The sequence below is a fragment of the Arachis ipaensis genome, chromosome B6 (genome assembly GCF_059453495.1).
Source record: "Arachis ipaensis isolate K30076 ecotype BB chromosome B6, ASM5945349v1, whole genome shotgun sequence".
Classification (NCBI taxonomy): Eukaryota; Viridiplantae; Streptophyta; class Magnoliopsida; order Fabales; family Fabaceae; genus Arachis; species Arachis ipaensis.
In genome coordinates this window covers 66,252,300-66,261,914 of record NC_142441.1, presented here as the reverse complement: position 1 = coordinate 66,261,914, position 9,615 = coordinate 66,252,300, and the positions used below count along the sequence as shown (strand labels likewise).

At 44.6% G+C, this 9,615-nt stretch overlaps 29 non-coding genes across 29 annotated transcripts; all 29 read right to left on the bottom strand.

The window, feature by feature from the left end:
- Nucleotides 1-196: 196 nt before the first annotated feature.
- LOC148558641 (5S ribosomal RNA) lies at nt 197-315 on the bottom strand. The gene has a single exon (XR_015891946.1). It is a non-coding gene; the product is annotated as a 5S ribosomal RNA (ribosomal RNA).
- Nucleotides 316-533: 218 nt separating this feature from the next.
- LOC148558640 (5S ribosomal RNA) lies at nt 534-652 on the bottom strand. Its single transcript, XR_015889254.1, has one exon. It is a non-coding gene; the product is annotated as a 5S ribosomal RNA (ribosomal RNA).
- Nucleotides 653-872: 220 nt separating this feature from the next.
- LOC148558639 (5S ribosomal RNA) lies at nt 873-991 on the bottom strand. Its single transcript, XR_015891945.1, has one exon. It is a non-coding gene; the product is annotated as a 5S ribosomal RNA (ribosomal RNA).
- Nucleotides 992-1,224: 233 nt separating this feature from the next.
- LOC148558638 (5S ribosomal RNA) lies at nt 1,225-1,343 on the bottom strand. The gene has a single exon (XR_015889463.1). It is a non-coding gene; the product is annotated as a 5S ribosomal RNA (ribosomal RNA).
- A 193-nt stretch (nt 1,344-1,536) lies between these two features.
- On the bottom strand, nt 1,537-1,655 carry LOC148558637 (5S ribosomal RNA). Its single transcript, XR_015891160.1, has one exon. It is a non-coding gene; the product is annotated as a 5S ribosomal RNA (ribosomal RNA).
- A 194-nt stretch (nt 1,656-1,849) lies between these two features.
- Nucleotides 1,850-1,968, bottom strand: LOC148558636 (5S ribosomal RNA). The gene has a single exon (XR_015890536.1). It is a non-coding gene; the product is annotated as a 5S ribosomal RNA (ribosomal RNA).
- A 197-nt stretch (nt 1,969-2,165) lies between these two features.
- On the bottom strand, nt 2,166-2,284 carry LOC148558635 (5S ribosomal RNA). The gene has a single exon (XR_015890535.1). It is a non-coding gene; the product is annotated as a 5S ribosomal RNA (ribosomal RNA).
- Nucleotides 2,285-2,480: 196 nt separating this feature from the next.
- On the bottom strand, nt 2,481-2,599 carry LOC148558634 (5S ribosomal RNA). Its single transcript, XR_015889528.1, has one exon. It is a non-coding gene; the product is annotated as a 5S ribosomal RNA (ribosomal RNA).
- Nucleotides 2,600-2,794: 195 nt separating this feature from the next.
- Nucleotides 2,795-2,913, bottom strand: LOC148558633 (5S ribosomal RNA). The gene has a single exon (XR_015889685.1). It is a non-coding gene; the product is annotated as a 5S ribosomal RNA (ribosomal RNA).
- A 205-nt stretch (nt 2,914-3,118) lies between these two features.
- LOC148558632 (5S ribosomal RNA) lies at nt 3,119-3,237 on the bottom strand. The gene has a single exon (XR_015891944.1). It is a non-coding gene; the product is annotated as a 5S ribosomal RNA (ribosomal RNA).
- A 195-nt stretch (nt 3,238-3,432) lies between these two features.
- On the bottom strand, nt 3,433-3,551 carry LOC148558631 (5S ribosomal RNA). The gene has a single exon (XR_015890190.1). It is a non-coding gene; the product is annotated as a 5S ribosomal RNA (ribosomal RNA).
- Nucleotides 3,552-3,745: 194 nt separating this feature from the next.
- Nucleotides 3,746-3,864, bottom strand: LOC148558630 (5S ribosomal RNA). The gene has a single exon (XR_015891943.1). It is a non-coding gene; the product is annotated as a 5S ribosomal RNA (ribosomal RNA).
- A 182-nt stretch (nt 3,865-4,046) lies between these two features.
- Nucleotides 4,047-4,165, bottom strand: LOC148558629 (5S ribosomal RNA). The gene has a single exon (XR_015889145.1). It is a non-coding gene; the product is annotated as a 5S ribosomal RNA (ribosomal RNA).
- A 239-nt stretch (nt 4,166-4,404) lies between these two features.
- Nucleotides 4,405-4,523, bottom strand: LOC148558628 (5S ribosomal RNA). The gene has a single exon (XR_015890878.1). It is a non-coding gene; the product is annotated as a 5S ribosomal RNA (ribosomal RNA).
- A 202-nt stretch (nt 4,524-4,725) lies between these two features.
- On the bottom strand, nt 4,726-4,844 carry LOC148558627 (5S ribosomal RNA). The gene has a single exon (XR_015889053.1). It is a non-coding gene; the product is annotated as a 5S ribosomal RNA (ribosomal RNA).
- A 193-nt stretch (nt 4,845-5,037) lies between these two features.
- Nucleotides 5,038-5,156, bottom strand: LOC148558626 (5S ribosomal RNA). The gene has a single exon (XR_015891942.1). It is a non-coding gene; the product is annotated as a 5S ribosomal RNA (ribosomal RNA).
- A 206-nt stretch (nt 5,157-5,362) lies between these two features.
- Nucleotides 5,363-5,481, bottom strand: LOC148558625 (5S ribosomal RNA). Its single transcript, XR_015888784.1, has one exon. It is a non-coding gene; the product is annotated as a 5S ribosomal RNA (ribosomal RNA).
- A 233-nt stretch (nt 5,482-5,714) lies between these two features.
- LOC148558624 (5S ribosomal RNA) lies at nt 5,715-5,833 on the bottom strand. Its single transcript, XR_015889950.1, has one exon. It is a non-coding gene; the product is annotated as a 5S ribosomal RNA (ribosomal RNA).
- Nucleotides 5,834-6,033: 200 nt separating this feature from the next.
- Nucleotides 6,034-6,152, bottom strand: LOC148558623 (5S ribosomal RNA). The gene has a single exon (XR_015889819.1). It is a non-coding gene; the product is annotated as a 5S ribosomal RNA (ribosomal RNA).
- Nucleotides 6,153-6,345: 193 nt separating this feature from the next.
- LOC148558622 (5S ribosomal RNA) lies at nt 6,346-6,464 on the bottom strand. The gene has a single exon (XR_015891941.1). It is a non-coding gene; the product is annotated as a 5S ribosomal RNA (ribosomal RNA).
- Nucleotides 6,465-6,672: 208 nt separating this feature from the next.
- On the bottom strand, nt 6,673-6,791 carry LOC148558621 (5S ribosomal RNA). Its single transcript, XR_015888783.1, has one exon. It is a non-coding gene; the product is annotated as a 5S ribosomal RNA (ribosomal RNA).
- Nucleotides 6,792-6,997: 206 nt separating this feature from the next.
- On the bottom strand, nt 6,998-7,116 carry LOC148558620 (5S ribosomal RNA). The gene has a single exon (XR_015888782.1). It is a non-coding gene; the product is annotated as a 5S ribosomal RNA (ribosomal RNA).
- Nucleotides 7,117-7,346: 230 nt separating this feature from the next.
- On the bottom strand, nt 7,347-7,465 carry LOC148558619 (5S ribosomal RNA). The gene has a single exon (XR_015890598.1). It is a non-coding gene; the product is annotated as a 5S ribosomal RNA (ribosomal RNA).
- A 206-nt stretch (nt 7,466-7,671) lies between these two features.
- On the bottom strand, nt 7,672-7,790 carry LOC148558618 (5S ribosomal RNA). The gene has a single exon (XR_015889949.1). It is a non-coding gene; the product is annotated as a 5S ribosomal RNA (ribosomal RNA).
- A 197-nt stretch (nt 7,791-7,987) lies between these two features.
- On the bottom strand, nt 7,988-8,106 carry LOC148558617 (5S ribosomal RNA). Its single transcript, XR_015888527.1, has one exon. It is a non-coding gene; the product is annotated as a 5S ribosomal RNA (ribosomal RNA).
- Nucleotides 8,107-8,327: 221 nt separating this feature from the next.
- Nucleotides 8,328-8,446, bottom strand: LOC148558616 (5S ribosomal RNA). Its single transcript, XR_015891940.1, has one exon. It is a non-coding gene; the product is annotated as a 5S ribosomal RNA (ribosomal RNA).
- A 192-nt stretch (nt 8,447-8,638) lies between these two features.
- On the bottom strand, nt 8,639-8,757 carry LOC148558615 (5S ribosomal RNA). Its single transcript, XR_015890189.1, has one exon. It is a non-coding gene; the product is annotated as a 5S ribosomal RNA (ribosomal RNA).
- A 194-nt stretch (nt 8,758-8,951) lies between these two features.
- On the bottom strand, nt 8,952-9,070 carry LOC148558614 (5S ribosomal RNA). Its single transcript, XR_015891939.1, has one exon. It is a non-coding gene; the product is annotated as a 5S ribosomal RNA (ribosomal RNA).
- A 235-nt stretch (nt 9,071-9,305) lies between these two features.
- Nucleotides 9,306-9,424, bottom strand: LOC148558613 (5S ribosomal RNA). Its single transcript, XR_015889954.1, has one exon. It is a non-coding gene; the product is annotated as a 5S ribosomal RNA (ribosomal RNA).
- Between the last annotated feature and the right edge of the window lie 191 nt (nt 9,425-9,615).

The following is a 9,615-nucleotide window of genomic DNA, read 5'->3' as shown; positions in this document are numbered from 1 at the left end:
TAATTATCATATGCGTGTCTTGCGACGTAGGGTAAGTCGAGCTGCGAATCCCTGCGGGGCCCGTGCGAGCTTGCCTAAAATGAGGTCATTGAGACTCGCTTTAGCTAAACTATTCAAGATAGCGCCGTTTAAAGAACGAGGGTAAGCACGACGTAAAAAAAAAAAAAAAAAAAAAAAAAAAAAAAAAAAAAAAAAAGAGGTGCAACACGAGGACTTCCCAGGAGGTCACCCATCCTAGTACTACTCTCGCCCAAGCACGCTTAACTGCGGAGTTCTGATGGGATCCGGTGCATTAGTGCTGGTATGATCGCACCTATTAAAATATGCGCACATAATTATCATATGCATGTCTCGCGATGTAGGGTAAGTCGAGTTGCGAAACCCTGCGGGGCCCGTGCGAACTTGCCTAAAATGAGGTCATTGAGACTCGCTTTAGCTAAACTATTCAAGATAGCGCCGTTTAAAGAACGAGGGCAAGCACGACGTAAAAAAAAAAAAAAAAAAAAAAAAAAAAAAAAAAAAAAAAAAAAAAAGAGGTGCAACACGAGGACTTCCCAGGAGGTCACCCATCCTAGTACTACTCCCGCCCAAGCACGCTTAACTGCAGAGTTCTGATGGGATCCGGTGCATTAGTGCTGGTATGATCGCACCTATTATAATATGCGCACATAATTATCATATGCGTGTCTTGCGACGTAGGGTAAGTCGAGCTGCGAATCCCTGCGGGGCCCGTGCGAGCTTGCCTAAAATGAGGTCATTGAGACTCGCTTTAGCTAAACTATTCAAGATAGCGCCGTTTAAAGAACGAGGGTAAGCACGACGTAAAAAAAAAAAAAAAAAAAAAAAAAAAAAAAAAAAAAAAAAAAAAAAAAGAGGTGCAACACGAGGACTTCCCAGGAGGTCACCCATCCTAGTACTACTCTCGCCCAAGCACGCTTAACTGCGGAGTTCTGATGGGATCCGGTGCATTAGTGCTGGTATGATCGCACCTATTAAAATATGCGCACATAATTATCATATGCATGTCTCGCGATGTAGGGTAAGTCGAGTTGCGAAACCCTGCGGGGCCCGTGCGAACTTGCCTAAAATGAGGTCATTGAGACTCGCTTTAGCTAAACTATTCAAGATAGCGCCGTTTAAAGAACGAGGGCAAGCACGACGTAAAAAAAAAAAAAAAAAAAAAAAAAAAAAAAAAAAAAAAAAAAAAAAAAAAAAAAAAAAAAAGAGGTGCAACACGAGGACTTCCCAGGAGGTCACCCATCCTAGTACTACTCCCGCCCAAGCACGCTTAACTGCGGAGTTCTGATGGGATCCGGTGCATTAGTGCTGGTATGATCGCACCTATTATAATATGCGCACATAATTATCATATGCGTGTCTTGCGACGTAGGGTAAGTCGAGCTGCGAATCCCTGCGGGGCCCGTGCGAGCTTGCCTAAAATGAGGTCATTGAGACTCGCTTTAGCTAAACTATTCAAGATAGCGCCGTTTAAAGAACGAGGGCAAGCACGACGTAAAAAAAAAAAAAAAAAAAAAAGAGGTGCAACTCGAGGACTTCCCAGGAGGTCACCCATCCTAGTACTACTCTCGCCCAAGCACGCTTAACTGTGGAGTTCTGATGGGATCCGGTGAATTAGTGCTGGTATGATCGCACCTATTAAAATATGCGCACAAAATTATCATATGCATGTCTCGCGACGTAGGGTAAGTCGAGTTGCAAATCCCTGCGGGGCCCGTGGGAGCTTGCCTAAAGTCAGGTCATTGAGACTCGCTTTAACAAAACTGTGCAAGATAGCGCCGTTTAAAGAACGAGGGTAAGCACGACGTAAAAAAAAAAAAAAAAAAAAAAAGAGGTGCAACACGAGGACTTCCCAGGAGGTCACCCATCCTAGTACTACTCTCGCCCAAGCACGCTTAACTGTGGAGTTCTGATGGGATCCGGTGAATTAGTGCTGGTATGATCGCACCTATTAAAATATGCGCACAAAATTATCATATGCATGTCTCGCGACGTAGGGTAAGTCGAGTTGCAAATCCCTGCGGGGCCCGTGGGAGCTTGCCTAAAGTCAGGTCATTGAGACTCGCTTTAACAAAACTGTGCAAGATAGCGCCGTTTAAAGAACGAGGGTAAGCACGACGTAAAAAAAAAAAAAAAAAAAAAAAAAAGAGGTGCAACACGAGGACTTCCCAGGAGGTCACCCATCCTAGTACTACTCTCGCCCAAGCACGCTTAACTGTGGAGTTCTGATGGGATCCGGTGAATTAGTGCTGGTATGATCGCACCTATTAAAATATGCGCACAAAATTATCATATGCATGTCTTGCGACGTAGGGTAAGTCGAGTTGCAAATCCCTGCGGGGCCCGTGGGAGCTTGCCTAAAGTCAGGTCATTGAGACTCGCTTTAACAAAACTGTGCAAGATAGCGCCGTTTAAAGAACGAGGGTAAGCACGACGTAAAAAAAAAAAAAAAAAAAAAAAAAGAGGTACAACACGAGGACTTCCCAGGAGGTCACCCATCCTAGTACTACTCTCGCCCAAGCACGCTTAACTGCGGAGTTCTGATGGGATCCGGTGCATTAGTGCTGGTATGATCGCACCTATTAAAATATGCGCACATAATTATCATATGCGTGTCTTGCGACGTAGGGTAATTCGAGCTGCGAATCCCTGCGGGGCCCGTGCGAGCTTGCCTAAAATGAGGTCATTGAGACTCGCTTTAGCTAAACTATTCAAGATATCGCCGTTTAAAGAACGAGGGTAAGCACGACGTAAAAAAAAAAAAAAAAAAAAAAAAGAGGTGCAACACGAGGACTTCCCAGGAGGTCACCCATCCTAGTACTACTCCCGCCCAAGCACGCTTAACTACGGAGTTCTGATGGGATCCGGTGCATTAGTGCTGGTATGATCGCACCTATTATAATATGCGCACATAATTATCATATGCGTGTCTTGCGACGTAGGGTAAGTCGAGCTGCGAATCCCTGCGGGGCCCGTGCGAGCTTGCCTAAAATGAGGTCATTGAGACTCGCTTTAGCTAAACTATTCAAGATAGCGCCGTTTAAAGAACGAGGGTAAGCACGACGTAAAAAATAAAAAAAAAAAAAAAAAAAAAAAAAAAGAGGTGCAACACGAGGACTTCCCAGGAGGTCACCCATCCTAGTACTACTCTCGCCCAAGCACGCTTAACTGCGGAGTTCTGATGGGATCCGGTGCATTAGTGCTGGTATGATCGCACCTTTTAAAATATGCGCACATAATTATCATATGCATGTCTCGCGACGTAGGGTAAGTCGAGTTGCGAAACCCTGCGGGGCCCGTGCGAACTTGCCTAAAATGAGGTCATTGAGACTCGCTTTAGCTAAACTATTCAAGATAGCGCCGTTTAAAGAACGAGGGCAAGCACGACGTAAAAAAAAAAAAAAAAAAAAAAAAGAGGTGCAACACGAGGACTTCCCAGGAGATCACCCATCCTAGTACTACTCTCGCCCAAGCACGCTTAACTGCGGAGTTCTGATGGGATCCGGTGAATTAGTGCTGGTATGATCGCACCTATTAAAATATGCGCACAAAATTATCATATGCATGTCTCGCGACGTAGGGTAAGTCGAGTTGCAAATCCCTGCGGGGCCCGTGGGAGCTTGCCTAAAATCAGGTCATTGAGACTCGCTTTAACAAAACTGTGCAAGATAGCGCCGTTTAAAGAACGAGGGTAAGCACGACGTAAAAAAAAAAAAAAAAAAAAAAAGAGGTGCAACACGAGGACTTCCCAGGAGGTCACCCATCCTAGTACTACTCTCGCCCAAGCACGCTTAACTGCGGAGTTCTGATGGGATCCGGTGCATTAGTGCTGGTATGATCGCACCTATTAAAATATGCGCACATAATTATCATATGCATGTCTTGCGACGTAGGGTAAGTCGAGCTGCGAATCCCTGCGGGGCCCGTGCGAGCTTGCCTAAAATGAGGTCATTGAGACTCGCTTTAGCTAAACTATTCAAGATAGTGCCGTTTAAAGAACGAGGGTAGGCACGACGTAAAAAAAAAAAAAGGTGCAACACAAGGACTTCCCAGGAGGTCACCCATCCTAGTACTACTCTCGCCCAAGCACGCTTAACTGCGGAGTTCTGATGGGATCCGGTGCATTAGTGCTGGTATGATCGCACCTATTATAATATGCGCACATAATTATCATATGCATGTCTTGCGACGTAGGGTAAGTCGAGCTGCGAATCCCTGCGGGGCCCGTGCGAGCTTGCCTAAAATGAGGTCATTGAGACTCGCTTTAGCTAAACTATTCAAGATAGTGCCGTTTAAAGAACGAGCGTAGGCACGACGTAAAAAAAAAAAAAAAAAAAAAAAAAAAAAAAAAAAAAAAAAAAAAAAAAAAAAAAAAAAAAAAAAAAAGAGGTGCAACACGAGGACTTCCTAGGAGGTCACCCATCCTAGTACTACTCTAGCCCAAGCACGCTTAACTGCGGAGTTCTGATGGGATCCGGTGCATTAGTGCTGGTATGATCGCACCTATTAAAATATGCGCACATAATTATCATATGCATGTCTCGCGACGTAGGGTAAGTCGAGTTGCGAAACCCTGCGGGGCCCGTGCGAACTTGCCTAAAATGAGGTCATTGAGACTCGCTTTAGCTAAACTATTCAAGATAGCGCCGTTTAAAGAACGAGGGCAAGCACGACGTAAAAAAAAAAAAAAAAAAAAAAAAAAAAAAAGAGGTGCAACACGAGGACTTCCCAGGAGGTCACCCATCCTAGTACTACTCTCGCCCAAGCACGCTTAACTGCGGAGTTCTGATGGGATCCGGTGAATTAGTGCTGGTATGATCGCACCTATTAAAATATGCGCACAAAATTATCATATGCATGTCTCGCGACGTAGGGTAAGTCGAGTTGCAAATCCCTGCGGGGCCCGTGGGAGCTTGCCTAAAATCAGGTCATTGAGACTCGCTTTAACAAAACTGTGCAAGATAGCGCCGTTTAAAGAACGAGGGTAAGCACGACGTAAAAAAAAAAAAAAAAAAAAAAGAGGTGCAACACGAGGACTTCCCAGGAGGTCACCCATCCTAGTACTACTCTCGCCCAAGCACGCTTAACTGCGGAGTTCTGATGGGATCCGGTGCATTAGTGCTGGTATGATCGCACCTATTAAAATATGCGCACATAATTATCATATGCATGTCTTGCGACGTAGGGTAAGTCGAGCTGCGAATCCCTGCGGGGCCCGTGCGAGCTTGCCTAAAATGAGGTCATTGAGACTCGCTTTAGCTAAACTATTCAAGATAGTGCCTTTTAAAGAACGAGGGTAGGCACGACGTAAAAAAAAAAAAAAAAAAAAAAAAAAAAAAAAAAAGAGGTGCAACACGAGGACTTCCCAGGAGGTCACCCATCCTAGTACTACTCTCGCCCAAGCACGTTTAACTGCGGAGTTCTGATGGGATCCGGTGCATTAGTGCTGGTATGATCGCACCTATTATAATATGCGCACATAATTATCATATGCATGTCTTGCGACGTAGGGTAAGTCGAGCTGCGAATCCCTGCGGGGCCCGTGCGAGCTTGCCTAAAATCAGGTCATTGAGACTCGCTTTAGCTAAACTATTCAAGATAGTGCCGTTTAAAGAACGAGGGTAGGCACGACGTAAAAAAAAAAAAAAAAAAAAAAAAAAAAAAAAAAAAAAAAAAAAAAAAAAAAAAAAAAAAAAGAGGTGCAACACGAGGACTTCCCAGGAGGTCACCCATCCTAGTACTACTCTAGCCCAAGCACGCTTAACTGCGGAGTTCTGATGGGATCCGGTGCATTAGTGCTGGTATGATCGCACCTATTAAAATATGCGCACATAATTATCATATGCATGTCTCGCGACGTAGGGTAAGTCGAGTTGCGAAACCCTGCGGGGCCCGTGCGAACTTGCCTAAAATGAGGTCATTGAGACTCGCTTTAGCTAAACTATTCAAGATAGCGCCGTTTAAAGAACGAGGGCAAGCACGACGTAAAAAAAAAAAAAAAAAAAAAAAAAAAAAGAGGTGCAACACGAGGACTTCACAGGAGGTCACCCATCCTAGTACTACTCTCGCCCAAGCACGCTTAACTGCGGAGTTCTGATGGGATCCGGTGAATTAGTGCTGGTATGATCGCACCTATTAAAATATGCGCACAAAATTATCATATGCATGTCTCGCGACGTAGGGTAAGTCGAGTTGCAAATCCCTGCGGGGCCCGTGGGAGCTTGCCTAAAATCAGGTCATTGAGACTCGCTTTAACAAAACTGTGCAAGATAGCGCCGTTTAAAGAACGAGGGTAAGCACGACGTAAAAAAAAAAAAAAAAAAAAAAGAGGTGCAACACGAGGACTTCCCAGGAGGTCACCCATCCTAGTACTACTCTCGCCCAAGCACGCTTAACTGCGGAGTTCTGATGGGATCCGGTGCATTAGTGCTGGTATGATCGCACCTATTAAAATATGCGCACATAATTATCATATGCATGTCTTGCGACGTAGGGTAAGTCGAGCTGCGAATCCCTGCGGGGCCCGTGCGAGCTTGCCTAAAATGAGGTCATTGAGACTCGCTTTAGCTAAACTATTCAAGATAGTGCCTTTTAAAGAACGAGGGTAGGCACGACGTAAAAAAAAAAAAAAAAAAAAAAAAAAAAAAAAAAAAAGAGGTGCAACACGAGGACTTCCCAGGAGGTCACCCATCCTAGTACTACTCTCGCCCAAGCACGTTTAACTGCGGAGTTCTGATGGGATCCGGTGCATTAGTGCTGGTATGATCGCACCTATTATAATATGCGCACATAATTATCATATGCATGTCTTGCGACGTAGGGTAAGTCGAGCTGCGAATCCCTGCGGGGCCCGTGCGAGCTTGCCTAAAATCAGGTCATTGAGACTCGCTTTAGCTAAACTATTCAAGATAGTGCCTTTTAAAGAACGAGGGTAGGCACGACGAAAAAAAAAAAAAAAAAAAAAAAAAAAAAAAAAAAAGAGGTGCAACACGAGGACTTCCCAGGAGGTCACCCATCCTAGTACTACTCTCGCCCAAGCACGTTTAACTGCGGAGTTCTGATGGGATCCGGTGCATTAGTGCTGGTATGATCGCACCTATTATAATATGCGCACATAATTATCATATGCATGTCTTGCGACGTAGGGTAAGTCGAGCTGCGAATCCCTGCGGGGCCCGTGCGAGCTTGCCTAAAATCAGGTCATTGAGACTCGCTTTAGCTAAACTATTCAAGATAGTGCCGTTTAAAGAACGAGGGTAGGCACGACGTAAAAAAAAAAAAAAAAAAAAAAAAAAAAAAAAAAAAAAAAAAAAAAAAAAAAAAAAAAAGAGGTGCAACACGAGGACTTCCCAGGAGGTCACCCATCCTAGTACTACTCTAGCCCAAGCACGCTTAACTGCGGAGTTCTGATGGGATCCGGTGAATTAGTGCTGGTATGATCGCACCTATTAAAATATGCGCACATAATTATCATATGCATGTCTCGCGACGTAGGGTAAGTCGAGTTGCAAATCCCTGCGGGGCCCGTGCGAGCTTGCCTAAAATCAGGTCATTGAGACTCGCTTTAGCTAAACTATTCAAGATAGCGCCGTTTAAAGAACGAGGGCAAGCACGACGTAAAAAAAAAAAAAAAAAAAAAAAAAAAAAAAAAAAGAGGTGCAACACGAGGACTTCCCAGGAGGTCACCCATCCTAGTACTACTCTAGCCCAAGCACGCTTAACTGCGGAGTTCTGATGGGATCCGGTGCATTAGTGCTGGTATGATCGCACCTATTAAAATATGCGCACATAATTATGATATGCGTGTCTTGCGACGTAGGGTAAGTCGAGCTGCGAATCCCTGCGGGGCCCGTGCGAGCTTGCCTAAAATCAGGTCATTGAGACTCGCTTTAGCTAAACTATTCAAGATATCGCCGTTTAAAGAACGAGGGTAAGCACGACGTAAAAAAAAAAAAAAAAAAAAAAAAAAGAGGTGCAACACGAGGACTTCCCAGGAGGTCACCCATCATAGTACTACTCCCGCCCAAGCACGCTTAACTACGGAGTTCTGATGGGATCCGGTGCATTAGTGCTGGTATGATCGCACCTATTATAATATGCGCACATAATTATCATATGCGTGTCTTGCGACGTAGGGTAAGTCGAGCTGCGAATCCCTGCGGGGCCCGTGCGAGCTTGCCTAAAATGAGGTCATTGAGACTCGCTTTAGCTAAACTATTCAAGATAGCGCCGTTTAAAGAACGAGGGTAAGCACGACGTAAAAAAAAAAAAAAAAAAAAAAAAAAAAAAAAAAAAAAAAAAAAAAAAAAGAGGTGCAACACGAGGACTTCCCAGGAGGTCACCCATCCTAGTACTACTCTCGCCCAAGCACGCTTAACTGCGGAGTTCTGATGGGATCCGGTGCATTAGTGCTGGTATGATCGCACCTATTAAAATATGCGCACATAATTATCATATGCATGTCTCGCGACGTAGGGTAAGTCGAGTTGCGAAACCCTGCGGGGCCCGTGCGAACTTGCCTAAAATGAGGTCATTGAGACTCGCTTTAGCTAAACTATTCAAGATAGCGCCGTTTAAAGAACGAGGGCAAGCACGACGTAAAAAAAAAAAAAAAAAAAAAGAGGTGCAACACGAGGACTTCCCAGGAGATCACCCATCCTAGTACTACTCTCGCCCAAGCACGCTTAACTGCGGAGTTCTGATGGGATCCGGTGAATTAGTGCTGGTATGATCGCACCTATTAAAATATGCGCACAAAATTATCATATGCATGTCTCGCGACGTAGGGTAAGTCGAGTTGCAAATCCCTGCGGGGCCCGTGGGAGCTTGCCTAAAATCAGGTCATTGAGACTCGCTTTAACAAAACTGTGCAAGATAGCGCCGTTTAAAGAACGAGGGTAAGCACGACGTAAAAAAAAAAAAAAAAAAAAAAAGAGGTGCAACACGAGGACTTCCCAGGAGGTCACCCATCCTAGTACTACTCTCGCCCAAGCACGCTTAACTGCGGAGTTCTGATGGGATCCGGTGCATTAGTGCTGGTATGATCGCACCTATTAAAATATGCGCACATAATTATCATATGCATGTCTTGCGACGTAGGGTAAGTCGAGCTGCGAATCCCTGCGGGGCCCGTGCGAGCTTGCCTAAAATGAGGTCATTGAGACTCGCTTTAGCTAAACTATTCAAGATAGTGCCGTTTAAAGAACGAGGGTAGGCACGACGTAAAAAAAAAAAAAAAAAAAAAAAAAAAAAAAAAAAAAAAAAAAAAAAAAAAAAAAAAAAAAAAAGAGGTGCAACACAAGGACTTCCCAGGAGGTCACCCATCCTAGTACTACTCTCGCCCAAGCACGCTTAACTGCGGAGTTCTGATGGGATCCGGTGCATTAGTGCTAGTATGATCGCACCTATTATAATATGCGCACATAATTATCATATGCATGTCTTGCGACGTAGGGTAAGTCGAGCTGCGAATCCCTGCGGGGCCCGTGCGAGCTTGCCTAAAATGAGGTCATTGAGACTCGCTTTAGCTAAACTATTCAAGATAGTGCCGTTTAAAGAACGAGCGTAGGCACGACGTAAAAAAAAAAAAAAAAAAAA